At 38.7% G+C, this 27,758-nt stretch overlaps 1 protein-coding gene across 7 annotated transcripts in view; it reads left to right on the top strand.

Annotated features, from left to right (window-relative positions):
* Nucleotides 1-11,699: 11,699 nt before the first annotated feature.
* The window catches only part of GPD2 (glycerol-3-phosphate dehydrogenase 2), a 95,210-nt gene continuing 79,151 nt past the window's right edge, over nucleotides 11,700-27,758 (top strand). Inside the window, exons 1-3 of one of the 7 annotated variants that reach the window (XM_039335400.1) lie at nucleotides 11,704-12,349; nucleotides 12,737-12,815; nucleotides 14,991-15,145. The gene's annotated coding sequence lies outside the window, so the exon portion shown is untranslated. Of the gene's footprint in view, nucleotides 12,350-12,736; nucleotides 12,896-14,986; nucleotides 15,146-16,451; nucleotides 16,501-27,758 lie in introns of those variants that run through there. The other 6 variants (XM_039335398.1, XM_039335404.1, XM_039335401.1 and 3 more) reach the window with 6 other exon arrangements.

Here is a 27,758-nt window from a genome sequence, read left to right as displayed (position 1 = left end):
GCCAGTTTCTTTTAATGTATTGGCCATGTAGTACACTGCTTTGCCATTTCTCTTTTCTCTTCTTCATTTGGTCTTTCTTATAAGCCAGTTTAGTCTCTTAGTATTCACTAGGCCTTCATGATATACTATTTCAGGGCATCTTCTTCACTGCCCTTCAGATATCCTTCCAATGCCTTTTTTTTTTCTTCAACTGTTTGGCGTACTTGCAACATTGCACACCCACTTATTTCCCTTGGTAAGTAGAGTCTGTCGACATTATTGCAAGGATGAAGAGCATAATTCATTGTCATTATTTTTCTGAACTTCCCAGTCAGGGCTTTTAGTTCTGCTTGAATCCAGTCCATTATTCCAGCTATGCATCTAATGACTGAAATTGTCCAGGTGTTAATTGCTTTGATGATGTTTCCTCTACTGTTTGGACTTTCAAATTATCTTCACTTCCCCCCCCCCAATCAGAATAGAGCTGAAAGGGTCCTTGGAGATCTTCTAGTCCAGCTCCCTGCTCAAGTAGGAGACCCTATATCATTTCAGACAAGTAGCTGTCCAGTCTCTTCTTAAAAACATCCAGTGATGAAGCATCTACAACTTCTGGAGGCAAGCTGTTCTACTGGTTAATTGTCCTCACTGTTAGGAAGTTTCTCCTTAATTCCAGGTTGCTTCTCTCCTTGATTAGTTTCCATCCGTTGTTTCTGGTCTTGCCTTCTGGTGCTTTGGAAAATAAATTGACCCCCTCCTTGTGACAGCCTCTCAGATACTGAAATACTGCTATCATGTCCCCCCTACTCCTTCTTTTCTCTAGACTGGCCATTCCCAAATCCTCAACCATTTTTCCTATGTTTTAGCCTCCAGGCCTTTAGTTATCTTGATTGCTCTTCTTCGTACTTTTTCCAAAGTCTCAACATCTTTTTTGTAATGTGGTGACTAAAACTGGATGCAGTATTCCAGATGTGGCCTTACTAAGGCTTTATAAAGCAGTACTAAAGCGGTACTAATACTTCACATGATTTTGATTTTATGCCTCTGTTTAAACAAAAATTAGCTTTTTTGGCTGCTGCCAAACACTGCTGACTCATATTTAAGTGAGTGTCCACTAAGACTCCAAGGTCCCTCTCACAGTTACTGTTTTTCAGTCAGGTTTCGCCTAAACTGTACTTGTACAGTACTGGTTTTTCCTGCCCAGGTGTAAAACCTTTTATTTTTATTTATTTTATTTCAGTGTGCTTGATGTTGTCCACTTGGAGGATGCCCAGATATTTGTAGTGATAGTCTCCATCCAGACTCTTGATGCTATTTCCATACGCAACTTGATTCCTTCAGTTTTCACTATTTCACTAAGGCACATTTGTCCAGCCCAAATGCCATTGCAATAGCTTGGCTGTATATACAGTGTTGAATAGTTATTCTATTTCAGATGAGATTTTTCCATATGGCTTCAGATCATCTATGTCAGTGGTTCTCAACCTTTTTAATGCCGCGATTCCCAACCGGTCGTAAGTCGAGGACTACCCAACCGGTCGTAAGTCGAGGACTACCCAACCGGTTGTAAGTCGAGGACTTTCCTTGCCCGGGACCGCTGCGCATGCGTGGTGCCACCCCCTGCGCCGGTCGAGGCATAGCTGGCAAGCGGCAGAGGCGGAGCAAGCCGACCACCGCCTGGACCACCAGCTGGCCCAGCCCAAGGGAGGTAAGGCACCCACCGGGCCCCACGTGCGTAAGCAACCCTCTCTGCGCCCGCCGGCCTCCCACCTCCCACCCCTGGCCCTCTTTTACTTACATTTTTAGTAGTTGCTCAGCAGGGAGGGGTGGAAACTTCCAGACAGCTCGCCTTCGCTGCAGACAACTTGCAGCACCGTTTGCAGAATGGGACTTTTGGCAGGCTCAGCAGGGCAGAGACAGCCTGGACCAATTCAAGAGAGTCTATTCTACTGATTTTCAAAAGCCAATAGAATAAAAGGGAGTAGCACAGCTAAGGAAAAGGGGGAAAAAAATGGCGGACTGCATTGTTTGGTGACCCCTGTGAAATGGTCGTTCGACCCCAAATGAGGTCGCGACCCACAGGCTGAGAACCGCTGATCTATGTAAATGTGAAATAGTTTCACAGAAATTCTTGATGTTTGAAAGCTATGGCTGACTTGTTCAGTTTGTTGACAGAAAAACCAGTACAATGACAAACAATAGTGATGATAGAGAGTCTCCTTGAAAGAAACAATTAGGGATATACACTACTTATCCAGTTACCAATATATACAAACATACACATCCAAAGTTTCTGTCTAGCTCAACTAGGCATGATACAAAATTGAAAAGAAATTTTTTATTTGAGTTATATATCACCTTTCACATCTAAGGCACTGATACCACTCCCACATCCAACTTTACTCCAAAATAGATGGAACTGAGGCACCATCAAAATGTAAGCACCTTGCCCAAAAAAGTAGTTCTGGAGAAAGTTCGTATCACCTCTTCTTTTACATGACAGAATTATTTCTGTAAATAGAGGTTCACCATTACATTTTTTCTATCTCTTCTCATTCAGTTTTATGAACAAGCAAAGGTAGGACTCAAGCAACTAAAGATATTGTTCAAATTTTCAGAAAATATGGTTTGGAAAGTATCAATTCTTATTGGTAAAGAAAAGGCTAAAATACCATTTATTTTCTTGAGGATGAAGAGATGCATGCTTGACAAAACACCATGTACACAATAGAATTATTTAAAAGGTATTTATAGATAATGTGCAGTAACATCTATTGTATCTTTTCAGGTACAACATCTATTAAAAGAAAAATCAATTTCTTTAGTCTGATTTTTTTTTAACCTGCACTGTGCTGTAAAACTAAAGATCATAAAAAGATAATTGTCGAAAAATGTAAAATATTTATTGTTAAGATACTTTAGGCAGGGTGTAAAGCAAAGAAATACAATCCAAATCTCATGCTGGTAAAATTCTGGGAATTACTTTGCAGTCTAAGAGCGACCAGAACCAAACAGAAAGGGCACATGAATTCAATATTGACCATATTGATAATGGTATATATTACAATAATATAAATTGCATTTTAATTTATCTTGTCACTGGAAATATATTTACTTTGACAATTAATGTGTGTTCTTTGTGCATTAACTCTTCTCACCGCTAAAAGAAAAACTGCAGTGTGTTACAGTCTCATAGTAAACATGCCTTTTTAGAAAGAAGTTCCATTGAGGGTCAGAGTCAGGTGAGTATGATAGTCATATTGGTGCCTCTTTAGAGTTTGAATTGACTGATCTCACTTTGGGGTACATATATTCCTCAACTTACAACGATTTGGTTAGTGACCTTCAAAGTCACAGTGGCAGTGAAAAAAGTTTTTCACACTTCATGGTCACACAGTCAAAATTTGCATGCATGTATTTATGATGGTTGTAGCGTCCCAGGTTCAAGTGATCACCTTTTGCAACCTTTGCTGACAAGGAAAGTCAATGGGGGAGTCAGATTCATTTAACAACCGTGTTGCCAACTTAACAACTGCAGTGATTCACTTAGCAACTGTGGCAAGAAAAGTTGTAAAATGGGGCAACTGTCCTGCTTAGCAATGGAAATTTTGGGCTCAATTTTTAGTCCTAAATCGAGGATTACCTGTATTCTGATCATTTAGGGAATATTCCCATCTTGAAACAGACCAAATCTGAGCTTGAATCACAGGCTCCAGATTCAAAAAGAAGTTTTTAAGCTGGAAACACTTCCAGAACTGCTGGAACAGTCCATTTAAATATTAAATAAGAGCCGAGGTGGTGCAGCAGTTAGAGTGCAGTACTGCAGGCCACTTTAGCTGACTGTGTTCAGCAGGTCAGCGGTTCAAATCTCACCGGCTCAAGGTTGACTCAGCCTTCCATCCTTCCGAGGTAGGTAAAATGAGGACCCAGATTGTTGGGGGCAATGTAAATATATATATATACATTGCTTACTGGTGTACACCGCTTAGAGAGTGCTTGCACTTAAAGCGGTATATAAGTCTCATAAATAAATAAATAAATAAATAAATTTCAAATTGTGAATCTTTTATATACCTATATAACGAATGCCACCTTTTTAAAAAAAATTGGAATTGTTTTAATTTCAGAGCTTCCAGATTAGGATAGACATCAATAGGTTAAAACTGCAGCTTTCACCTTTACTCTGACTACAGCAGGATTTTTCAAAGTTTCTTAGCTGCCAAATCTGTTTTTTTTTTTTTTAAAGTCCTTAGTCAATAGGAAAAGCCTTCATGACAGAAACTGCCACCTCCCTCCCCTTAAAAAAAGGAATAATTAAGAATCTGAAAGAAAATTCTTTTCCACCCCAAAACCCAAACATTTTCTTCAAGGGAGGGAAGCAGTGATGGGCAGGGCTAATTTGCAGAAGGCAGATTGGGCACAGGGAAACTAATGGCTATGGTGTTTTTATACTGCATGGCTGAGGTACCGCTGATGAATTTCTATGGGAGCCCTTAGCTGTATGTAGTGATTTTTTTAATTAACTTGTTTTGTCTTTAATCTCTCACAGAATATCATATTCTTGCAGAACCCTGTTTGATTTTGTATTTATTTAATGTATGGCAATGGTACAATTAGCCAGGAGACTACGATGTTACTACATAGTAGTTATTTGGCTGCTGAAGAGTGCTAGTCCTTTTAGTTCGTGCTCACGTGCATATCCAGGATGAACTACAGGGGGCGAACTAGCTGTGACCAGGAAGATGAGAGACATCCTGTGGTGCCATCTGGGGCCTGCTCTCACCGCCTGCAGTCAGGCATCATATTTGGGCAGATCCAGCACCAGCAGAAGTCCAACTGTCCACAAGAAACAATACATGTCCCACTGAAATGGTACCTATTTATCTACTTGCATGTAGCATGCTTTCGAACTGCTAGGTGGGCAGAAGTTGAGGCAAGTGATGGGAGCTCACGCCACCATGCAGTGTAGAAACTCAAACTGCCAGAGTAGAGACCATCTCCAGCATCTTTAAGCCACTCAGCCACCCTGCCTTCACCCTGTTTGAAAAAGCCTGGGTTAGATATTGCAAAGTCAATTGTGAAAGCACGACACAGAGCAATCGTCTTTTCGACTTTATAGTAAACCCTCAATCTAATGCAGTAATGAAGGTTGGATAGGAGTTTCTATTAAAGAAGAATGCCTATTAAATTTGAATGGCATATAACCCTTGCACATTTTTCTTATTTTTATGAATTTTACACACGGAGGCAAAGAAACATACCAGGTATATTCTGATTTCATCTGCTGCATCTGAAATAGGATAAGATCACTCAAGAATTGATCTTACCTTTATTCGCATGCTATTCCTAGGCTGCTGAACCTGTTAGAAATGAAGATAAAAATGTAATTGTTTGAACAGGAATTATGACCTTGTTGCATAATTATATTTTGACAGGGGGTGGAGCTTTGTATTTTGCTTCCATTCAGTGTTGTTCTAATGCAGGGGTTCTCAACCTTGGCAACTTTGTGGACCTCAACTCCCAGAATTCTGGGAGTTGAAGTCCACAAGTCTTAAAGTTGCCAAAGTTGAGAACCCCTGTAATGTAAACCATTATCTTGATTGCTAGCTAGGGAGAATGTCCTTCCTACTGAGATAAGGAGGGAGTACAAGCTGAAGTGATTATGGGTAGAATGGGTGGAAAATTGTCATATTTTTTTATAAGATTTGTTAAAGCTACCTAACTCCAGGAAGATTATGGGCAGCTTTCAATATGTGCAATACATAAGTTAGAAACACAACTAAAACACTGTGGCCTCCCTGATTGAAGCAGCATCCCCAACATTGAAAAAAGACTTGAGAGGGGCACATAGACACCCTAACCCCAGGCCCGGGAATACAGCAGGTCTTAATTACTATCCTACACAATGCTGTTGCTTGGAAACTGTACTCTGGATACAATCCAGCTAAACATTAGTGTTATTCTATGGTGGCAAAAAAGCAGGAATCCTTTTCCAGCTAGCACATTTTATTAAAAAGCATAAGCTTTCCTGAGCTGCAACTCACTTCATCAGATTTAAAAAGTGGCTAGACTGATAGAAGAATTACTAAACTGATGGCCTATACTAGGTCTTGCTGAGCAGAAAAAGCTTATAAAATTAAGAAACCCCCAAGACTGACAGCTACAACCAGACAAAACTGGTTGGGTGATTAGACTGATGAACTATTGTTATCTTATGACAACAGGTTCCTAAAAACGCATCTCTTATATGACTATAGGACCACTTTACAATACCTTGGTAAGGCCACACTTGGAATACTGCATCCAGTTTTGGTCACCATGATGTAAAAAAGATATTTGAGACTCTAGAACAGGGGTATCAAACTACCGGCCCGCAGGCCGGACACATCACAAGGAAGCCGCACCCAGCCCATTGCTGGCAATGGCAAAACAGTCCTGATACGTCGCGCGACGTCACATGATGTCGTAAGTTTGACATGTCTGCTCTAGAAAGAATACAGAGAAGAGCAACAAAGATGATCAGGGGATTGGAGGCTAAAAATATAATGAACAGTTGCTGGAATTGGGTATGTCTAGTTTAATGAAGAGAAGGATGAAGGGTGACATGATAGTAGTGTTCCAATATCTCAGGGGCTGCCACAAAGAAGAACCAAGCTATTTTTCAAAGCACCTGAAGACAGGACAAGAAGCAATGGTTGGAAACTAACCAAAGAGAGAAGCAATGTAGAACTAAGGAGAATTTTCCTGATAGTTAGAACAATTAATCAGTGGAACAACCTGCCTCCAGAAGCTGTGAATGCTCAACACTGGAGGTTTTTAAGAAGAGACTGGACAGCCATTTGTCTGAAATGGTATAGGGTTTCCTGCTTGAGCAGGGAGTTGGACTAGACGACCTCCAATGTCCTTTCCAACTTTTATTATTATTATTATTATTATTATTATTATTATTATTATTATTATTATTATCATCATCATCATCATCATCATTACTACTACTACTACTATTATTATTATTGCATCCCCACTCATATATTATGCAATACAAAAGATGACATACGTATGTATCAAGTTCTGACCAATTGTTTTTCTTCTTTGTTTGAATATTGCATAAAAGTCTAACACTTGGATACATGCTATTTTATTGCTGCAGTAACAAACAAATTGGGTTGGATTTCTCTCATCCTTTGTGTCATTTGGAGCTCCCCACACTAGATCTTTGGGCCTACCTTATACTAGTTTTCTGACCAACCAAACTAAAGTTGTCAAAAGCAGAAGAGTATCTTCTCTTTAACCACAGAATCCTGGTGGCGCAGTGGTTTAGAATGTATTTACTGTAGTCAGACTCTGCCCACAACCAGGAGTTTGATCCTGATGTGGCTCAAGGTTGACTCAGCCTTCCCTTCCAAGGTTGGTACAATGAGAACCCATATTGTTGGGGGCAATATGCTGACTCTGTAAACCACCCAGAGAGGGCTGAAAGCATTGTAAAGCACTATATAAATCTAGTGCTATTTTCCATTTGTAAGAAAATGTTACTCTGGTTTCTTCCAGTGGCAAAAGAGGGCATAATATACTCTTAAATTCCCTCTCTTCCATAGCGGTCCCCCAAACTTCTCCCCTTCCACACATATTGAAGCAAGGAAACCTTCTGGGAAAACTGAAGTTTTAAAAATAACTGGCAAAAATAATATCTTCCTTTTCTGTTAGTATAATTGTCCAGAGTAGGCCTATTTAGGAAGACTCTGGATTTAACTAGCTTTTTTAAAGGCATGAAGAGAGGTAAATTGTGCTTGGATGTCTGAGTAACAACACTTAGGCCTGGATATGTAAGTTGGGTGCTTGGTGAGTCTTGGCTAACCATGTCTTTCTAATTAGGTTTGTTATTCACCAACTATTGCAACCAGATTAAAAGTGGGCTGATATTGGGCATGGCCCCGCTTAATAGAAAAAACAGGATACAAATATAAGTATTATATTTCAGACGTTCAACTGTTTACCCTTATTTAAATATATAAGGTCCATTCAAAAGGTCAGGATTGAAAACATTTATCTGGTCTGATTTGTGTTGCTTAAGGCTGACGAAAAGTACTTTGAATTTCCTTATGAAAAGATCATGTGTTGGTTTAGGGACTCATGACCTCAAGTCAGCCCCTTTGAGATCGCAGATCTGTATGTTTGCTTGAAACTGCATTCCCAAAATAACAGCTCAACCTGTACGATTATTTTAAAACCCCAAATACAGATTGTTAAAGACATCTCAGAAGTGCCCAAGGCTCTTTTCTCCAAAAGGAATTGGCCTTTTAAAAGCTGCCCAGAATACCTCATGGTTTTAGTTGTTGTATGTTCATATGTCCTGAGGAATGCTCTGTTTCATCCTTTAATTTTTGGTATGTCTGGTTCCAGAAAGTTATTAAGCAAACAGATGACTTTTTTTTCACTTTTACACATTTGTATGCATTTAAAATATAAATTATCTGAATAAGGTAGCCCAGTATGCTGATTATAAATTAGATGCACAAACATTGTGGAATTGTTTCCAGGATCTGAGTTAGCACATAACAACCTTAAGCCATATATGGATTGCTTACAGCAGGGGTCTTCAAACTTGACCCTTTTATGACTTGTGGACTTCAATTCCCAGAATTCCTTAGCCAGGCAAGGGCCAATTTTGAAGATCCCTGGCTTATGGCATTACATTCAGTTTCAACATTCACGAATGACGGCGAATGAATATCTGTGTCCCAGGTTAATGTTGTAGGATCCAACCTGGGTCGGTCATCGGGACCAGAGGTTTTTCAGGGAAGATGGGCTCCAGCATGAATCCAAAAGCTCGGAAGACAAACTCTGATCCCAGTGACCGACCTGCAGTTTCAACATTAGTCATATGAATGTATTATGATGCTGCGGTATTAACATTAATTAGTGATTGGATTAATTTAACAAATGTAGAAGTACTCCTCTTGGAGGGTTGGGATTTACTTTTTGGATGGCATGCCTATTTAATTTTTAATAAAAAGGTTGATAGGGTTTTTAAATCTCATATTATAAGGACTTCTTTACTTCGGGTCTGGAAGAAATATTATAGAAGCGATTTTAAAATTCCGTTATGGGCTATACCATGGCATGCGATAGAAGGGATAAGGGGAGGAGTCAAGATGGATAGTGTTTCTTATGCACAACTACTTAGATGGGATGGTAAAAATTGGCAATTAAAATCTTTGGAAGACTTAACACAGGAAAATATCATTTATTCATGGTTTCAGTATAGGCAGATAATGGAGAGGTGGAAGATAGATTGTAATGTAGGTTTGCTTAGAGAAGATGAGAATTTGTTAAAACAAATAAAAGATCAAAGACAAACTCATATCAAAAGAATTTATGGGGTGTTAGTAGAATTGGATTCAGAAGCAGAATTAGTGAAAGAATGTATGGTTAAATGGGCACAAAATTTTGATGAACCGGTTTTATTAGATACTTGGGAGATTATTTGGGTGAGGAATGTTAAATTTACACAAGCCCAAAATTTAAGGGAGAATTTTTATAAAATGTTTTATAGATGGCACCTTGATCCACAAAAAATGTCTCGTATGTATCCTGACTTGCAGCCTAAATGTTGGAGATGTGGGTGTTTGGATGCTACTTATCATCATATTTGGTGGTTATGTAAAAATATAAAAGCTTTTTGGATTAAGATATGGTGGAATATTCAAAGAATTTTTAGAAGAAGGATAAAATTTACTCCACAATTGTTTTTGTTAGGTATTGTTTCTGATTGTGATAGTAAAGAGATTATATTAATGTTAAATTTAATCAAAGCGGCTAGGTCAGGGGTAGGCAACCTTGGCTCTTTTATGCTGGCTCAGGAATTCTGGGAGTTGAAGTCCATGAGTCATAAAAGAGCCGAGGTTGCCTACCCCTGGGCTAGGTTGTTGGTAGGGCAATGTTGGAAGAAGGAATCTTTGCCTACTTTGCAAGAATGGTTTCTTAAAGTTTCTTATTTGGCGGAAATGGCAAAGATTTCGGCTCTTTTGAAAGATCAATCGCAAGAGAAGTATCTCTTGGTATGGAAAAGATGGATAGATTTTATACAAGTTGGATATAAAAAAATATTATTTAGTTTTTGAATAACTTATATTTAAAGTTTAAGATTTCTGTTTCTTTTTTTCTCTCTTCTTGTTTTTTTTATATATACTGTTGTCAATTATTTTATAATTGGTGTAATTAATGTATTCGGATATGTTCACGGAATATATGTGTTTTAAGATTTTTTTTTTAAATTTTAACTAAGCCTGTATTCAGCTCTGGGAAGGTTGGGGGAGGGTCGGGAGGGTTCGGGGGAGGGAACTTTTTTTTGTAAAATTTAAAAAATTTTCAATAAAGAAAAACAAAAAAAAACATTAGTCATATGAATGCCTTTGGCCACTTTAAAAACATGGTATGCAGGCAATAGTTCATCCTACCCCCCCCTTTTTTTTAACCAGCATCCAATATTTAGAGGCATTGTACTTTAACTGAAAGTGCTAGCGTTAGGGTCAGTTAATATGTCACATTATAACAACCACTGTCTAAGGATATTTATTCTTTAGGACAAAAGCCGAGGTGGCGTAGCAGTTAGAGTGCAGTACTGCAGGCCACTTTAGCTGACTGTTCAGCAGGTCAGCGGTTCAAATCTCACCGGCTCAAGGTTGACTCAGCCTTCCATCCTTCCGGGGTAGGTAAAATGAGGACCCAGATTGTTGGGGGCAATGTAAATATATATACATACATTGCTTACTGGTGTACACCGCTTAAAGAGTGCTTGCACTTAAAGCGGTATATAAGTCTCATAAATAAATAAATAAATAAAAGAGACCAGTATTTTAAATATTTATTTGGAACATATATTGTTTTATAAATGCAAGAGTTCCAAGTGGAATTCTAACCTAAAATGTAGGACGTCATATTTTTTTTTTTTTTAGAAAATGCTACCACAGCTAAAACTAGCCTTAAAGGTTTTCCTGTCCAGTCCAGGAGTGTCCGACTTTAATAGGTGGTGGTTCCTTGGCCAATGGAGCCAGCGTTGTCCAAAGACATTTCCTGGGGTTATGTGGCCAGCACAGCTGTATGACAAAGGCCCAGGGAACTTTGTGACCTTCCCACCAAAGTGGTACCTATTAATCTATTTGCATGCTTTCGAACTGCTAGGTGGACCAGGAGCTGGGGCAAGTAATAGGAACTCCCCCTCCCCCCTTGAAACCAGCTGACAAGCTCAGATACAAAACAGCAACTTGTAAAAAAGGAGCAGAGACACATTACTAGTCTAAGCAGGAGGAAGAGGGATTATGTCCTCTAGAAATCAACTTGGTTACCATGCTGGGACCTAAAATGGGACACCTGAATTTTTTTCCTGCCAAATCACCTGTTTGCAGTTCCCTGGTCTGCAGCTAAGGGTTATACAGTAAAGTTGCTTCTAAAAGGACTTAGGTTGGACAGTAGATGGGGAATACATTGTTCGTCTTGCAAATAAGAGACGCAAGCCGAGTTCCCTAATGAATTACTTGACCCAGTAGGAAGTGCCCGGTAATTCTAAAGAGGCAGCCTTTAGCACTACCATGCAAAGGAGGCAAAGTTCAGTCGCTCCAACTTTCCGTTATTTTTATTTTTGCTAAGGAGAATGCAAGAATGCAGGGAAAACAAAGGCAGGTTGCAAATGAATGAACTCAAAAGAATAAAGTAGAAGAACCGCAAGGAAAAGAAGCCCGATTTGGACGCATCCTCGCCGCCTCTCCCTCCCTGCCTTTTCTTTAGCAAAGGGAAACTCCAAGTTAAAATGGCCCACTCGCAGCGCCTCGTGATCGCGTCCCTTGGAAACGAATCTGGGTCTTTGAGAGGCGATTGTGTTGAGGCCCCGGCTGGGTTTTTTTAAAAATTATTTTTAGGGTGACTTTCTTGGCAGGAGAGTTGTTTACCGGCTGGAAATGTCAAGAGCGCCGCAACGGCCTCCCCTTCCAAAAGGCAGCTACTCGAGAACAGGCGGCTGAGTGACTCGCGCGCTCTCCCTCTCTCGGCATCAACACGTGTGTTGAAAGGGAGGAGCGGGAAGCGCTCGCTCGCTTCCACTCGTTCCCCCCCTCCCCCCATTACAGCAACTTGCTCCTTTGCAGGCCGGTTATAGAGGAGGCACGCCTCGAGGAAGCCGGCTGGGGGGAAGAGGAGGAGGAAGAAGACGGGAGACCGCCAAGAGCCCCTAACTTTGCACCCCCGCCCCCTTCTTGTTCATCCGCGAACTGCGGCAGGGCTCGCACTGCGAGGCCAGGTTTCCCAGAAAAAAAAAAAAAAAAAATGCAGCCCAGGGGCTAGCTAGAAGCTGCCGGGCTGGCGAGAAGCAAACAAGGTAAGCGAGCAAGTCGCTCCGACTGGGCTCCACCTGCAGCCCGGGGAGGCGAGCGCTTTAAGGAACACGGCGCAAACAGCTTTGCGTAGGCCGGGCGACTTCCCGGAATGGTCCTCGCGTAGCGGCGGCCGCAGCGGGGCCTACCGAACGCGGGAGTTTTCATCTGAGATCCCCGCCTCGGCCGGGCCTCAGGGAAACCCTGTTGGCGGCGGGGACAGGAGCCCAGATCGGCGCGGATCCCTTTTTCCGCTTGCTGGCCGAGGAGGAGCTGCAGAATCCTGCATCTTCCGCTTTGCTGAGCCTGTGGGCGGCTGCAGCCTGGAGGGAAGGGTGCTGGTCGCAGGGAGATGCTGACTCCTCCCCCCCCCGCCTTCTTTCTCTTCTCAGCTCGGGCGGGAACAGGCGGGTGCAGTGGAATCGGCGCCTGGATCGGAGGAACCGGGGTCCCGGAGAAGGAATCGCGAGGGTCGGTCTGGTTGCCTCTTTATGGCTTTCCTGAATTTCTTCGCGCCTGCTTGTGGGTTTGATGGCTGGGATCAGGACCCGGTGAGGCAAGGGAGAGAGAGGGCACAGGTGGTTTCCCCACGATCGGGGTTCAGACCTAAAACCTGTTGCCAATGGTCAGAAGCTTATGTAATTGTTGCGGAGGGTCCGATCCTGGGCAGAATGCCCTGCTTTCTCTTTTTGTCACCGCGGCGACCTCATTTACAGGCCAAAAATTGTGGCTGAGCTGCTGTCCTCTTGCAAAGAAATGTATAAGGGTTGTGTTTGTAGTAACAAAAACGAGGACATCCATATATACTGTGCTTCTGCTTCAAGGGTCTGATGATGATGGTCATGAGTTGCATACTTTTGGTAGCTGTTTTTTCTCCCAAGGATAAGCCTTGGGACTTGTGATGTAATAACTGAACTCAAAAGGATCAATCAACCCCCCCCATCCCTAAATCTAACTAGCATCTTATATACCGGTAGTATTAGATTTGGGCTTATCATCTGCCAGCATCATCATGAGATCATGCCTTTCATTTGAGAAAGAAATAGTTCATTTAATAACAAATTACAAGAACTACATTCCTGCTTTTTTATTATTATCAAAGACTTTGAGGCTTTTAGTCTTTTTCTCTCATCAGTTGCAGTATCCGAGTGCTTTTTCTGGTTGCCAGTTTGGATATGCTAAATACACAGTGGTTCTGCTACCATTGTTGACTTACTACTGTGTAGAGTACACTTGGTTAGGGTTATTAGGAATATGTGAACAGATGGCAGGCCTCACCATTAGTCAGAGGAAAGTGGTCTGTTCAGTACAGCAGATACTTGAGGTAGAGGGAAATGACCAAGTGTAAGAAACAGTTGAGAATATACTGTTCAATCTGTCCTGAGTCAGCGTAAATTGGAAGTAGATAACTGACAGTTATGACTAGAACCTAATTTAAATTAGGAAGGATTTGTGAATCCAGTTTTTCCAAAAAAAAAAGGATGAAGCAAAATTTTCCTTCCTAATTATTATTATTCCATTTTATATATAATTCAAGGGGATAAGCATACCTAATAGTCCTGCCTGTGAGATGGATTGGACTAAGAAAGAGTGATGAAAAAGCTGATACATATTTGTGAACTAGGGTGGATTTCTATTTGCAAGAATTTGGAATTTTTTAATTCAAAAGAATTCAGAAAAGACTTTGAAGCAACCTGGTGGCCAAAATAATATAGAAGTACACTTTCAACAAGTCTTTGACGATTTTTTTTTTTTACCTTTGGATAGGTCTAAACCATTTTTATTGCTTCTTAGCATGATTGGAGGATTCTAAAATTCAAGATAAAACCACTTACATATTCCTTAGGTGAACATTATTAAAGATTTGGCTGCTGAACAAGGAAGTAAAATATCTTGGGTTAACTATTATAAGGAATGTGTAGATGATATCTTGATAAATTAACACTTACATTTTTGGTATTAGGTAATTCAAGGCTGTTCCTAGGCAAGAAACACAACCTACGAGTGCTTTCATAACAGGAAAGAAATCTTTTATAAATGAGAACAAAGATAGCTCACTTTTTTCTGTCCCATTTTGTTTTAAAGTTTGGCCTTTTTGAAGATTCTAAGGTGAAGTTTATTTTGCCTGTTTGATATCTGATCCATTACAAGCTTTATGTACTCATTGCAGTCCTGGATTTTGGAATCTCATTTCAGGTTCCTAGTTTATTTTTGTATTGCTTTATTTTAATAATAAAATTAAACTCTGAATAATAAGAATGGTCTCATTCTCTAATTATTTTCCAAAATTTATTTGAATTTTTATTCCTAGGAGTCAGAGTAAGATCAAAATATAAAAAATTATTTAAAAATTTGAGACGTGTAGATAAAAATCTACTGACATTGTAAATTATTTCTGCCCTTATACCTCTTCTACTGGTTACACTCTGAAAATCATATTTTTTAAAGAAAGCCAGTATTTCGGGATGATACTTAGATGTAAAAAATTTCCATTAATATAATACCACAGGTGTGAACACCCATCAAGAAAATGTACATATTTATAAATGTTGATATTGTTGAGCTCACTACGTTGGCCTTGAACAACTTTACCCAATTCACTATCACATGGATATGTTGTATTGTATTCCTGTGTTCCCCAGCTAGGATGAACAGTGGGCATGATGGATTAGGATATTCATGTCTGTCTGGGATTGAAGACTTGTCTTTGCTGGAAAACTGAAGTTGCTCCCCAGATGGAATTATGGGCTGCTGACGGAAGAATTGCTGTATTTTCTGTCACCATGGTAATAATAACTGAGGTCAGTAATGCAAAGGAATTGTATTACCATGGTAAAACAGCTTACCTCCTGGCCCAACCCCAATAGGATATCCTAGGGGAGGCAAGTTGTGGGACAGAAATGCCAAGTGCTGAATTCTTGGCGGCCCCTGTTGTGGCGAGACAGCAGCAACACTTCTGTACGTATACAGACAGAGGTAGGGAGTAGGCCTCCTTTGTGGTTAGACCAGAGAGCTGGAGAATGCTTGGTTGAGACCTCAACCCTGAGGCTTTGATAATATACAGATATGCTGCTCTTTGAAGATAGAATCAGATGATCAGTTACTGAAGAGCAACTTTTAAACATCTTAATTCTGTAGGAATTCAAAATATTTGGAAAACTAGTTATTTTAATGAGAGCTAGTTTCGTATACTGTCATGGTTATGACACCAGGGTAGAAAATGGGAGACTGAATTCTAGTCCTGCCTAAGGTATAAAGCCAGCTGGGTAACCTTGGGCGGGTTACACTCTCTCAGCCCTAGGAAGGAGGCAGTAGCAAATTGCTTCCAAGAAACATTGCCAAGAAAACGGCAGGGGCTTGCCCAGGCAGTCACCAGGAATCAACACTGAAAATCAAAGGCTAACAAAAAAAAGTTACGTTTACAAAGAAGTTTCAACAACTTATTTAAAATCTTTTAGAAGCCACGTGAAGCAGGAGAATGGGAGAATATTCACTTTCCATGTGTTCAGGATAAGGAGTGACCAGATGCTTTTGCACTCGAAGTTAGTACCATATATTCCGGCGTATAAGACGACTTTTGAGAGTGTCGAAACAGCCTCCGAACTCGGTCGTCTTATACGCCGAGTCGTCTTATACATCGGAAATAAGGTAGTTTCTGGCGTATAAGACAACTTTCTAGGCATGCGACTCGGTATCGATGGTCTTGCGACTCGGCATCGATCGTCTTGCGACCCGGCGTCGAACTAGGGTCGTCTTATACGCCGGGTCGCCCTATACGCCGGAATATACGGTACTAGCAATCATGCCCTGCTGTATTTCTGTTTATTTCACAGTTTGATTTGTAATGAATGACTTGTTATAGTTCTTAATATCCAGAATTAAAGAAAAAGACCAAGGTATGTCAGTGATCGCGTTTCATAACAGTAAATATTTTCAAATATTTAGAACTAAATCTCTTCATGTACTATTATAGAATCATGTCTTATGATATTCCTTAAGCAGAAAGTTTAAAGTTACATCTGACCTATTCATTACTAGCAGCTGCTCCTTGTGCCCTTTCTCACTTTAAACCTTCCCTTTAGCCTCTTGAGTTTTTTGTCCCAGTCCCATCTCTTTAGGGAACTGACAGAATAATATGGGATCGTTATTTGCTAAGGTTTGGATTGTGAAACGTTGCATTGTTCGTTGTCTTCTGTCAGTCTTAATGTAGTTCGTGGGAGGGTTGAGAAAACCAATAAAGTAAATATTCCATAGTAACGCAACATAACATAATTATGATCTGTGGTTTTGTGGTGTTATTGTATGAGTCGTTTGCTATGAATGATCAGTGCAAGTAACCCTAGTATATTTGTGTTTCTGTGGATATCTGTGAGCAGATTGCTTCTGCACTTAATATCTGTTACCAGTGTTTTTGCTTCAGGAGAATCCATATTTTTCTGTGGTATCTTTCTGGTTAAATTTTCTTTAAGTTCATTCACCTTTGTACTCAGTACTGTATGATATATATAGGTAGGACAGATTTATTATTGGAATGCTTATAAACATCAGGAAATACAATCAATATAATTCAAACTACAGTAAAATAAATAAAATATTACAATTATGACAAACTTCCTTATAGGCATTATTATGTAAGTCCTTTTAGCAGGTTAAGAGGTCTTCTGTGTATTGACTAATATGTGTGACACATTCAAAAGCATCTGTGGGAGATGGTCAATGACAAAAGGAGCGTTGTGCAGACATGGCATGACGTTTACCCCTGTTGTATATGTATCATAACATTGCATGCATGTATGAAAGGGTTAAAGCTTGCATGAGGTGCAGTGATTTTTTTGGGGGAGGTGTCAGAGAAGATATTTGTAGACACATCCTATGCTTTATCCTGTTAGGTGTATGGCAGTTTAAGAATTGCACCACCCAAAAATCTGTGGAAGTCTCATGAGAGAAGTCCTCCTCCTCCTCCTCCTGTTACCTAATTAAAAGCTAAAACAAATTAAATTAAATTAAATTTTCTTTAATCTTTTGTTCAAAAGCTAATATGGTCATGCAGTTGATATTTTATTTGGGAACAGCTATATAACCCGAGTACTTGCCCATTTTTATTATATTCTTGGATGGCTTTTCATCACAGCATCTTCTGTAATATCTTAACAGTAGTATAAGAGATTGGGATTAGGTAAACTTTCATTCATAATCTAATGTAGGGGTGTCAAACTCGCAACGTCACGTGACGTGTCGTGACACATTGTGACCTTTTTGCCATTGCCTGCAATGGGGTGGGCGTGGTTTCATTATGATGCATCCGGCCCTGTGGGCCGGCAGTTTGACACCCCTGATCTAATGTATTTGTGCAAAGGGCATACATTTACTTAGCTTTGGGGGTGGAGTTTCAACCTCTGCTCTACTCCCCAACTTCTCATTTTTGCCTCTTCATGTGACTATAATCCCCAAATTTATATGTAGGGGAGCAGGTTATTTTTATTTAGATGGCTGGCTTCTCTCATAATGCTAAACCATAAGGTACTTAGTGTTTGGGCTTAATATTACTGAGTGGAATCGGCAATTATAGTTAATAGACTTTGATTTTTAGCTTGGCATGTTGTGCAGAACCAGCTAATTATGGTTTGTTCAGTTTAACCATGATGAAGCAAGCCATGCTTAGTCCAACATGAGACTTACGTAGAAGTCATAAGTGTAGAATTAACTGCTCTAGAGTCTAGGGAATACATAGAGTTGACTGCTATGTATTTCATAGATCTAAACTTCTGAATAACTCTGGAAGTGGATTAGTGGGATCAGAAGGTACCAAAATCATCATAAGAAGAGTGAACAAGTTTGGGATAAAACAATTCTATAACTTGGTTTATTTGTTTGGAAGTAAGTCCAATAGATTTTGGCAGGCTTATTTGCAAGGATAAGGATACACCAATTTATAGGCTATCTTGCAGTCTTTAGCATGCAACTCAATATGACATATAATAATAAATCCTTTGCTATATTGATGTTTTGTTATATATTGATATATAACCTTTTAATTATAAAAATAATACTTTCTGGAATCATTGTGGATATACATCCCTGGTATATCTTCATCCAGGGCAAAGTAAGCAACTTAATTCTTTCACACTTTCTATTTTAGGGTGCAGTGAAACCAGAGAATTGCTTACCATTTCACTGTTGTGCTTATGCTAGTGCTGTGGCCATGTGGTAAGAGCTAACCCTATAAATGAAATCCCAGATCTCTGAATGCTTTGCATTTGATCACATGCCTTAATTTAGTATGGGACACTTACCAGTAGATAGGCAGTTAAAGCTGTAGTATTTTCAAATGGGTTATAGACATCAAAGAAAAGATTGAAGTAGCTCTTCAATATTGCTATGATTTTCATCATCCTACACCAACACTTGTGACAGCTGGGGCTGCTGGTGATACAGTTAAGCAATATCTGGGCATTTGCGGATTATTATAGATTCTTATTAATACTTTATTATTTAAAACTGACAATTTATTATCAGAAGCAATCTATACATTATCTACATACCTGCATAGAAGCTTATAGTTCAAGTTTGGGGGCAACAGTAATCAATAAACCAGGCAAGAAATGCTTAATGAATAATTGTGAATAACTCAAGTTATGTGTGACAACAACTAATGGTTAAAACAAGATTAAAATAAAATTTCAGTCTTTTTAAAAAAACATATTTTATTAGATTTTTAATTTCTTAAGAAAAAGTACTCAAGACCCACCGTGGTGTTTGGGTGGTCAAACATTCAAAAGTAAAGACATATATAAACAGCTCAGCACAATACATTTTGCTATCTCCTCTCTATTTCCTTCGAATAACATAATACATTTAAAATATTCTATTTCTATTTTAAATTTCTATAACTGCTCAACCTGTTTTATAACTTTATCAGTTTACAATTACCATAGTTTAGCTTTAAAACAATAAATTATCAATTCTAATTCTTAATCTCTCACATCCCTCATTTTATCACCAATCTCATTTGTTTCTTCTTTCACAACACAGTAAATATCCTAATAGCAATAAAGTATTAATCAACCCTATACATATATAATCCCACAATCAATACATCTCTTTAAAATAACAAAATAATATTAAACCTTAATTCATTCAAGTTCATTAAACAGAATTCAAATTCAGATTTTCTCCAATTACTTATCATGTCTTATCGCGTCTTTGTTGTCATACAAAAAAGTCACCTTACTAATTTAAAACACTCCATTGATTATTGAAACCATCCAATCTAAATAGTCATCATTTTTTCAATTCCAATACATAATGATTTTCATCAAATTGAGTCTATTATTCACTACACGAATACACAAATCCAGTACATTCTTAATCTGTTTAAAATATCTATCAGCCTTGATCCTTAAAACAGTCCATAAATACAGCGTTGGCTTTTATTCCATTACACCATTTTAAATTTCTCTTTTCAATATAATTCTGGCTTTTTTCCTATACCAGGTAGGTTTCCATAAAGACGCTTCCCTTTCAGCCATTGGATCTATTTTTGTTGTTGCAGTAAGTTTTAAAAGAATAAGAGTACCATCCTCTGTGTCAGGTGTCTGTTTCTCTCCTCCTTAAAATATCGTTGCTTTGTAGTTTCAAATCTCAGTCTTTGCTTCTTCTGTTCCTCAAAGTTACAAATGAAAGATTTGTAAGGTATGATGAGTTCCTCTTTTATCTCTATTATCTCTTTTCCAGTCTTTAAAAGTATAGTGTGAAAGAAGAAATAATCTTCCAACACCAGATGATAGTACAATTCTTAAAAAAAATTCTTAAAAAAAGGAGAGAGAATTTTCTGTATCCCAAAAAGTATGCAAATAAGATATAGTCTTAAAAAAAAAAGCCTTCTTTCCCAAACACGTAAAAGCTGCCTTCTCAAGCCAGGGAAATAATTCCAACAAGGCTCTTACAGGTTCCAAAAGCAAAGTAAAATAGAGAAAGTGACAAGAAAAAGTCTGACCCGGGGTCACCACGGGGGTTCTTACAGCTTAGATGTTCTTTGACTTGCGGTTTGAAGCAGCAGGGTGATCGGCCATTTTACTGGCCGATCTTCTCTGTCGGCCCTGAGAGATCGCCCGGACAGCTGGAGGAGCCACCGCTCCTCTGCAGCCAAGCTGAAGCCTCCTCGATGGAAGTCGCACCCTCCAGGGCGACTTTCGACCCGTATAAGGGTCGACCGGCAGAGAGAAAGCTAGCCGACGAGGAGACGAGTCTCCCCGTGCGACTAGGAATGCCGCGAACTGGAAGCAGAAGTCTAAAATTTCACTCTTATTTCATTCTTGGATCAGAGTCAAAACTTAAATCAAAATTAAAAAGAAAACATGCACAGAAATGGTACTTTGTTTATGGTAGACTTGACTGTTGCTTTTAAGTATGTGTGCATAAGGGTAGCTCATTAGTAGAAGTGCAGAGTCATTACTTCGTCTATGAATTTCAGAATTTTTATTTCACTAAATTTTGCCTTTAGAACTTTGCATACTTTGTGCTTTGCAAAGGCTACTTCTGTTGCAAGCAGAGGGTTTTGTGTTCGTTCAGAGATTCAATGAGTAGTTAGTGTAGTTGTGTTAAAAATACTTGATTTTTGGGTACCATGCTTAATTGTATGAAGCCTTATATGATTACTTAAAATGTTAAGAAAATAATTCCTCCCCTCCCCAAAACTCACGGCATATAATCTTAAATAAAAACATTTAGATGGCTGTGATGATTAAAATACTGGCTTGGTTTGCACATTTTATTAGAACAATATGGCTGCTTATATCATAGAAAATAGCTCTAGGTGGCTAATAATCATTTAACAAAAGTTACTGAATAAGTGATATTTGGCTGGTTCACATACAGGGCTGAGTCATAGACTATGGGATTTGAGTCACAGATGGTAGATTCATACAACATACTATGCCATAAACTAAATGAGCCACAATGGCCTGATTTATCCATCATGATAAATCAAAATCAAACCATTTTTTGGGGTAGCAAAATATGTGAAACAGGCCACTGTATTAAGGACTAAAGATAAATTATTATCTAATAATTTACTGTTAATGTCCTATTAAAATCTTTTTACAAGATATTTTAATGTCATTCAATACAGCTCTGCTGGTTTTTATATTGCTAAAATTCGGGGTTGAGCCCAAGAAGTCTTTTGTGCTTGCTGTCCAGCTCTCACTGAATAGCTTTTAATGGGTGAAAAATCTATGAATGGCATTGCTTTGATTTGTTTTTGTATTAGATTTATATTCCTTTTTTAAAGGAACTAAGAGTACCAAATGACCATCCCATTCTAAAATAATAATAATAATTATGAATTTTTTTTTGAATTTTGAATCTGGTTTCACTTAGATTGAAGGTCCTTGCCATGAATCATGGTTTTACCAACTACAACAAGTTAACTTCATCCCCAAAAAAGACAAACAGGAAAGAAGTTACCACAATGTGCTTAAATCTAATGCAGTGATTAAATGATTGATGAGCTGCTATTGAACAGTCAGCTTTGGATGGTCACAGATAGAATAGAAGAATAGAATATTCTTTATTGGCCAAGTGTGATTGGACACACAAGGAATTTCTTTCTGGTGCTTAAGCTCACAGCATACATAAAAGCAAAAAAGAGATAAATCGTAAGATACAACCAACAAAGTGATAGTCATAACATACCAATAGAAGTAGGTAATAGGAAAGATGAGAAGAATAATCGTAATACAGCCCTACTACATGGTTAGATATCCTTAGCATAAGACACTGCTGTTGGAATTAGGTGTTTAGCAGGTGTCCTTGTGTGTAGTTGTTTTGGCACTCAATGCCCTATAGCAGTGTCCTGTGGGGAGAAGTTGAAACAGTTTAGGTCCAGGATGTGAGGGATCTGTAGATATTCTCAGCCTTCTTTCTAGCTCATGCAGTATACAAATTTGTACACATTTGTACAAAGCTAATTTAAATCCGGAGGAATTGTTTCATCTTAAAACTAGCTTTCTTCCAGTGCCCTCAGATAATTAAATTTCATGAGGCTTTTGGGGGGTGGGGGGAAGGCATATTGACATCCAGTACTATAACCACTTACCATTACATTAATCTTATGTGTTCCCATTGTTCTTATGTGCTTATTTTTGCTTTTTTCTCTCTAAAAGAACAGTACACCAGAAAACCTGGGTTGGAGAACCGTGGAATGTAAAGAACAGCATTCAGTGCTATATTAGAACAAAAAACAAAACAAAAAACCCAATAACCCCAACTCATAATGAAACAATCTGTGATATACTGTATAAAGTTAGGACCCCTGTTTTACAATTAAATATTCTACCTATCATAATTCGTTAAGCATCACTTGCTTGTATCTCACGAAGGAGGAAGAAAAATCTAAAAAAAAATCTCAGTCTGTTCCTTTTCTTTTAGAGTCAGATGTCAAGCTGCTTCCCTCCCTGGTGTCTAAACACAATTTCGTTTTAATTAAAAAGGGGAAAAGCCAATTGCTTGGCTTGTGCCCTTGGTTGATAGAAAGGTAGAAGACAACTTGGGCTCTCTGTGAATAATTGAGCTTCCAGAAAATATCATGCAGCAATGACTTGTAGGGGGGGAAAAAAAGAATTTCTGCAGATATTTTTAACTATTGGCTCTAGTGAACATCACATTTGCTCCCCATAACCTCAGTTGCATTTCTATTTTTTTTTAAACAAAAAGCATTTTGGACAATCTTGGACGGCATGCACCATTCTTTCATTTTTGAGAAAGAATATATATATATATTCTGTAGTTGAGTGTATTTCCATTGTATATACTAGGAATGTAAATCTAACTTCTCTGATACTGAGAATGATTTTATTTATGTGACACATTAAGTAATGTTAAGCATGATTAAGACATTCTTCATGTTAACAATTTTCATCAGTATCCCAGCAACACTTTCAGGGACTGGTTGAGGAGCACTTCTTGATTTTTTTGACCCAATTTGGATCAAAGGCACTTGCCTGTAGCCAGAAAAAGCTAATTCTTCTCCCAACCTCTTTATTTTCAAAAACATGTCCCTGCAGGAGGTAATAAAGTGGAATTAATGATTAGTCTGAATTTGGTTTGGATAATAAGGCTAAGCCACAATCAAGGCTTGATCAATATTCCTAATCCAAGAATAAATGATGGTTCTCCATTGTGGATAATGACATTTTTTTCAAAAAATGAAGCCCAGACAGTTTAAGACGGGTGTTAAACTGCCGGCCCGTGGGCCGGATGCATCATAGCAAAACCGCGCCCACCCTATTGCCGGCAATGGCAAAAAAGTCGCGATATGTCGCGACACGTCACGTGACATCACGAGTTTGACACCCCTGGTTTAAGATATTATAGGAAAAGCATAATATGGGTTTGTGAGAACACAATTGGTTTTGAAGTGTAGTCTAGTTAGCTGTTAATATAAGATTTCATTGTGCGTTTGTGTTAATGTTTCACAGCCACAGTTCTTTGAAATAGTATGTATTAAAAAGTATTCATAATTGTGAATAAATAATGTTCCAGAACCTGCTGTTTCAATGCAGATGCTTGTTTATTACATAGATCTAGTGCAGAATATCAGATTTTAGATATTAATAGCAATTTTTTATCTATTAATCTTGTTTAGCTTTTAATCTCTAATAAATAACTCCAATGTTAAAATAACTCCTAGAATCTAACTGTCAACGTTGCTAACATCGGATGTTCTTCCTTTGACAACAGATGGAATTGCAGCCATTTTCCTCTATTGCTTTTAGAGTTAGTTGATGCTGGGAGGGAGAATGTGAATGAGAGTCCAGCTAGTCATAACAATAATAACTCAGGCGTGGGAACCCAAGGTCATTGGGCTCAGAGCTGATAGAGTTTTGGTGGGCTGGAGAGCTGGGGAGAAAGCCGAGGCTTCAAGCTAATTGGGGAATGTGATTTATGACTGTTTATTGGAGGAGGGAATTGTGCTTTGTTACTTTGTACTCAGGGGAGGGGAATTTAGTTTTTGGTTTCAACTATGTAGTGCCGATACTTTGTTTCTCGAATAAAAGATTCTTTAAGATAAACAATGCCTCGAGTTTCATCTGTCGGAACCATGACATTAACACTGTTGTTGAATATTATGATTAGGGTATAATTCACAGTATCTTTGCATTTTTAAAATATTATGATTTATTTTACTACTGTTACGGCTTTTACTAGTAAAGAAGTCTATAGCTCATGAATAGAATGGTAAGTGATAAGATAAGAGAATCACAGTCCAGCATTTGGTTTATGCAATTGGTTAATAGTAACAACAAATGCTGTCTGGTTCTCTATAAATACTTCTCATTTCTGTAACATTTATTGTATAAGCTGTTGTCATGTTCTGGCTAGTTATTCTAATGTACCAAAGATTATGTTAAGTGCTTATATGAGTCTTTTGATTTTGGGAACAATGCAATATGTATCACTGCTCCGGGATTTTTTGCATCTACAAATATATTAATTATACCAGGGCAGCAATCCCTATAATTTTTGACAGTTGGCTTGCCTGGCTAGGCATGATAGGAATTGTAGTTCAGAAATGCTAAACACTAAAGAACTTTTATCCAAGAATTCAAGGTTCATCTGCATATTCCTTCTGTATCCTGGGAAGACAGTAGAAAGATCTGCTAACGGCAAAGGAATTGGACTTTATCTTACCAGCTCAAGCCAACAGCACACATGCCTGATGGCACACAAAACTTAACAAATGTGCTTGCATTTATACTTTTGGGTTTTTTTTTTTTTTTTTTTGCTCCAGATAATATAGGAGAGATTGTGGCCAGAGATGGGGTTCTTTCTGGTGCTCAGCTGCAACATATGTGCGAGGTCTGCCTTTTTTTCCTGAAGGCAAAACTGATTTCATATGTGTAAAATGTTTGTGGAAATTCTGAAAGCAGAGATTGGATAACTCGAGGCCAAAATGTTATGACTGTATCTCATTCATCAAGATGAAGACTGCCTGAACAGTAGTGTGGATACCATTACTCACCACAAACAGGAGAAAAATGTAAAGTTTACAACTTCACCCGAGCATGGGAATAAAGAAGCTGGCAACAGGTCACAGTCGGAAGCAAAATGATTACAAAGCAGACTGTTGTCCTAGATCTTGGCAACCTCTAGCCTCCGGGGAAGACTCTACAGACATGAGTAAGCTACAAAAAGCCCTCAGTAAAATTTGTCACATGACCCAAGTGGAAGTGATCTATTACTGGTCATCAAGAAGAAGAAAACATAGTGATTGTGAACAGGATGTTTGTGAGAGGCACAGTAGTTCCCATTTATTACTCACATTGTTCATCCTGACCTATGTGCAATCTTCCAAGTCTGAGATATGGTAGGAGGACTGATAAGTCTGATCAGATCTACTGATCAGAGACTTGTCCCATTAATCTTGTGGGCATAAACAATACTGCTAAGTATGACTTACAGTAGATGTAGAGTTACTGCATGGCTTTGGGAAAGGGGGTGATGGATTTGGGGACCTAAGTGGTGTCTGTGAGAATACTTCCCATTGAAGGCAAAAGAAAGGAAAAAACATTAAATGAACGCCTGGTTGAGAGGGTTGAGGTTCAAAGAATGGTGCAAACATCAGGAAGGAAAAAGCTGCTTTGCATTAAGGTATTTTTACTAAGATGGGAAAGTATATTTCTGGATGATGGCTAGCTAACCTCATCATAAGGGCTTTAAACTAGAAAGCAAATGCATTCTATTTAATTCAATGCAAACTGAATTGTCAAGTAGTGGATTGGATATAGCAACAAAACAATTTGCTAGTTAGAGATATGGGAGAATGGGTTGGGTTTTCTGGATGTCTCTGCACTAATGCGCAAAACATGGTTGATAGGCAAGATGACCCAGGTGTTATTAGGCACTGAAAAATGGTGGGATGAATTTACCGGTGTCACATTGGGTTTGATGTCTACAGTTGGTTTCAGAGGAACAGTCAGTACAAGAGAGAAGGTGGAGTAGCATTCTTTATCTTAATGAACTTCCACAGGGCTGATGATAATATGACTGTTGAGAAACTCAAGGTAAAAGAGCAAGCTAATAGCAGGGATACCTTGCTAGGAATGTGCTGTAGATCAGAGGTCCCCAACTTTTGGGCACCAGGGACGGGTTTCATGGAGAAAGGTTTTTCCACGGACCGGAGAGTGTGTGATTTTGTGTGCTGCCTGCATCCCATGGATGGGACTTTGCTTGTTTGTGTGGACCGGTTGCTGGCATGCTGCAGCCCAGTACTGGTACACGGACCGAGGGTTGGGGACCCCTATTGTAGATTACCAAAGCAGTCCAAAGAAGTGGATGAAGGTTCATTAAAGCAGATTAACCAAAGCTTCAAAAAAAAAAAAAAAGTCATGAAGTGGTTGTGATGCGAGATTTTAGCAATCTGTTGGAAAACTAATTCTGCCAAACATAAAATGTTGCATAGATTCTTAACTAGTGTTGGTGATAATTTTCTCTTTTAAAAAGTTGAGTTAGCCACTGGTTGATCTACCTTGGATATGGTCCTAATTGGCAGGGAGGAATTGAATACATTAAAAAGTGGTGGGAAATATATGGTGACCATACCTGTTTTTGATTTTAGCAAAAAGCTTTGTTTTAGAAAGGTTGATTTTATAAATTAAAAGAAATAGGAGAGCAAATGTCATGAGAAGAAAATCTGAAATGCAAAAATATCGTCCCTGGCTGGGTTTCTTTTAAAAGAAATTAAGGATGCCATAGTCTCAAACAAAGCCAATGAGGAAGAAAAGGAGGTAGGAGGTACAATATCTAAAGGAGCCAATCTGTGTGAATAGGCAGTTTGTGAAGTAGCTGAGAAAAAAAAGGGTGCTTTAGAAGGAAAGACTAAAACTCAAGCGATTGTGTAAAGCTTTGGCTCAGAAGTGCAGGAAGTACACAAAGGGAAAGGTGTAAAATTAGCTAAACTTGGCAAGAGAGATGAAATCCAACAAGAAAGCTTTTTAAAAATACGTTCATAGCAAAGGAAAAAAAAAGGCAAAGAAAGTGGCAGAGTCGCTGTTTTCTCCAAAAGTGAATTCTTAATGGTGAGGGCAAAAATACAGGGGAACTCCTATTTTGCTTCAGTCTTCACTGAATGTTATTTTAAAAATAAATAACTGCTAAATAAATGTTACTATTTAAACTATTTAAATAAATGTTAAAAATAACATTTGAAATATTTTTTAAAAATGTTAATTTAGTAGCATACATCGGGAAGGTACACAACAGGAAAAGGGTGCAGGATGGTAGGGATGAAATAAAGGAGCATTTGACTAATTTAAATGCTTTCAAGGTCCCAGGCCCTCATGAAATACACTCTAGAATACTTTTGAGGAACTATTGTCTTTGATAGGAGGGAAGATACCAAATGATTGGGGAAGA

This window comes from Crotalus tigris, unplaced genomic scaffold (genome assembly GCF_016545835.1).
Source record: "Crotalus tigris isolate CLP2741 ecotype Arizona unplaced genomic scaffold, ASM1654583v1 scf7180000017641.3106099, whole genome shotgun sequence".
In the NCBI taxonomy this organism is placed as follows: domain Eukaryota; kingdom Metazoa; phylum Chordata; class Lepidosauria; order Squamata; family Viperidae; genus Crotalus; species Crotalus tigris.
This window is presented reverse-complemented; position numbering and strand designations above follow the sequence as displayed.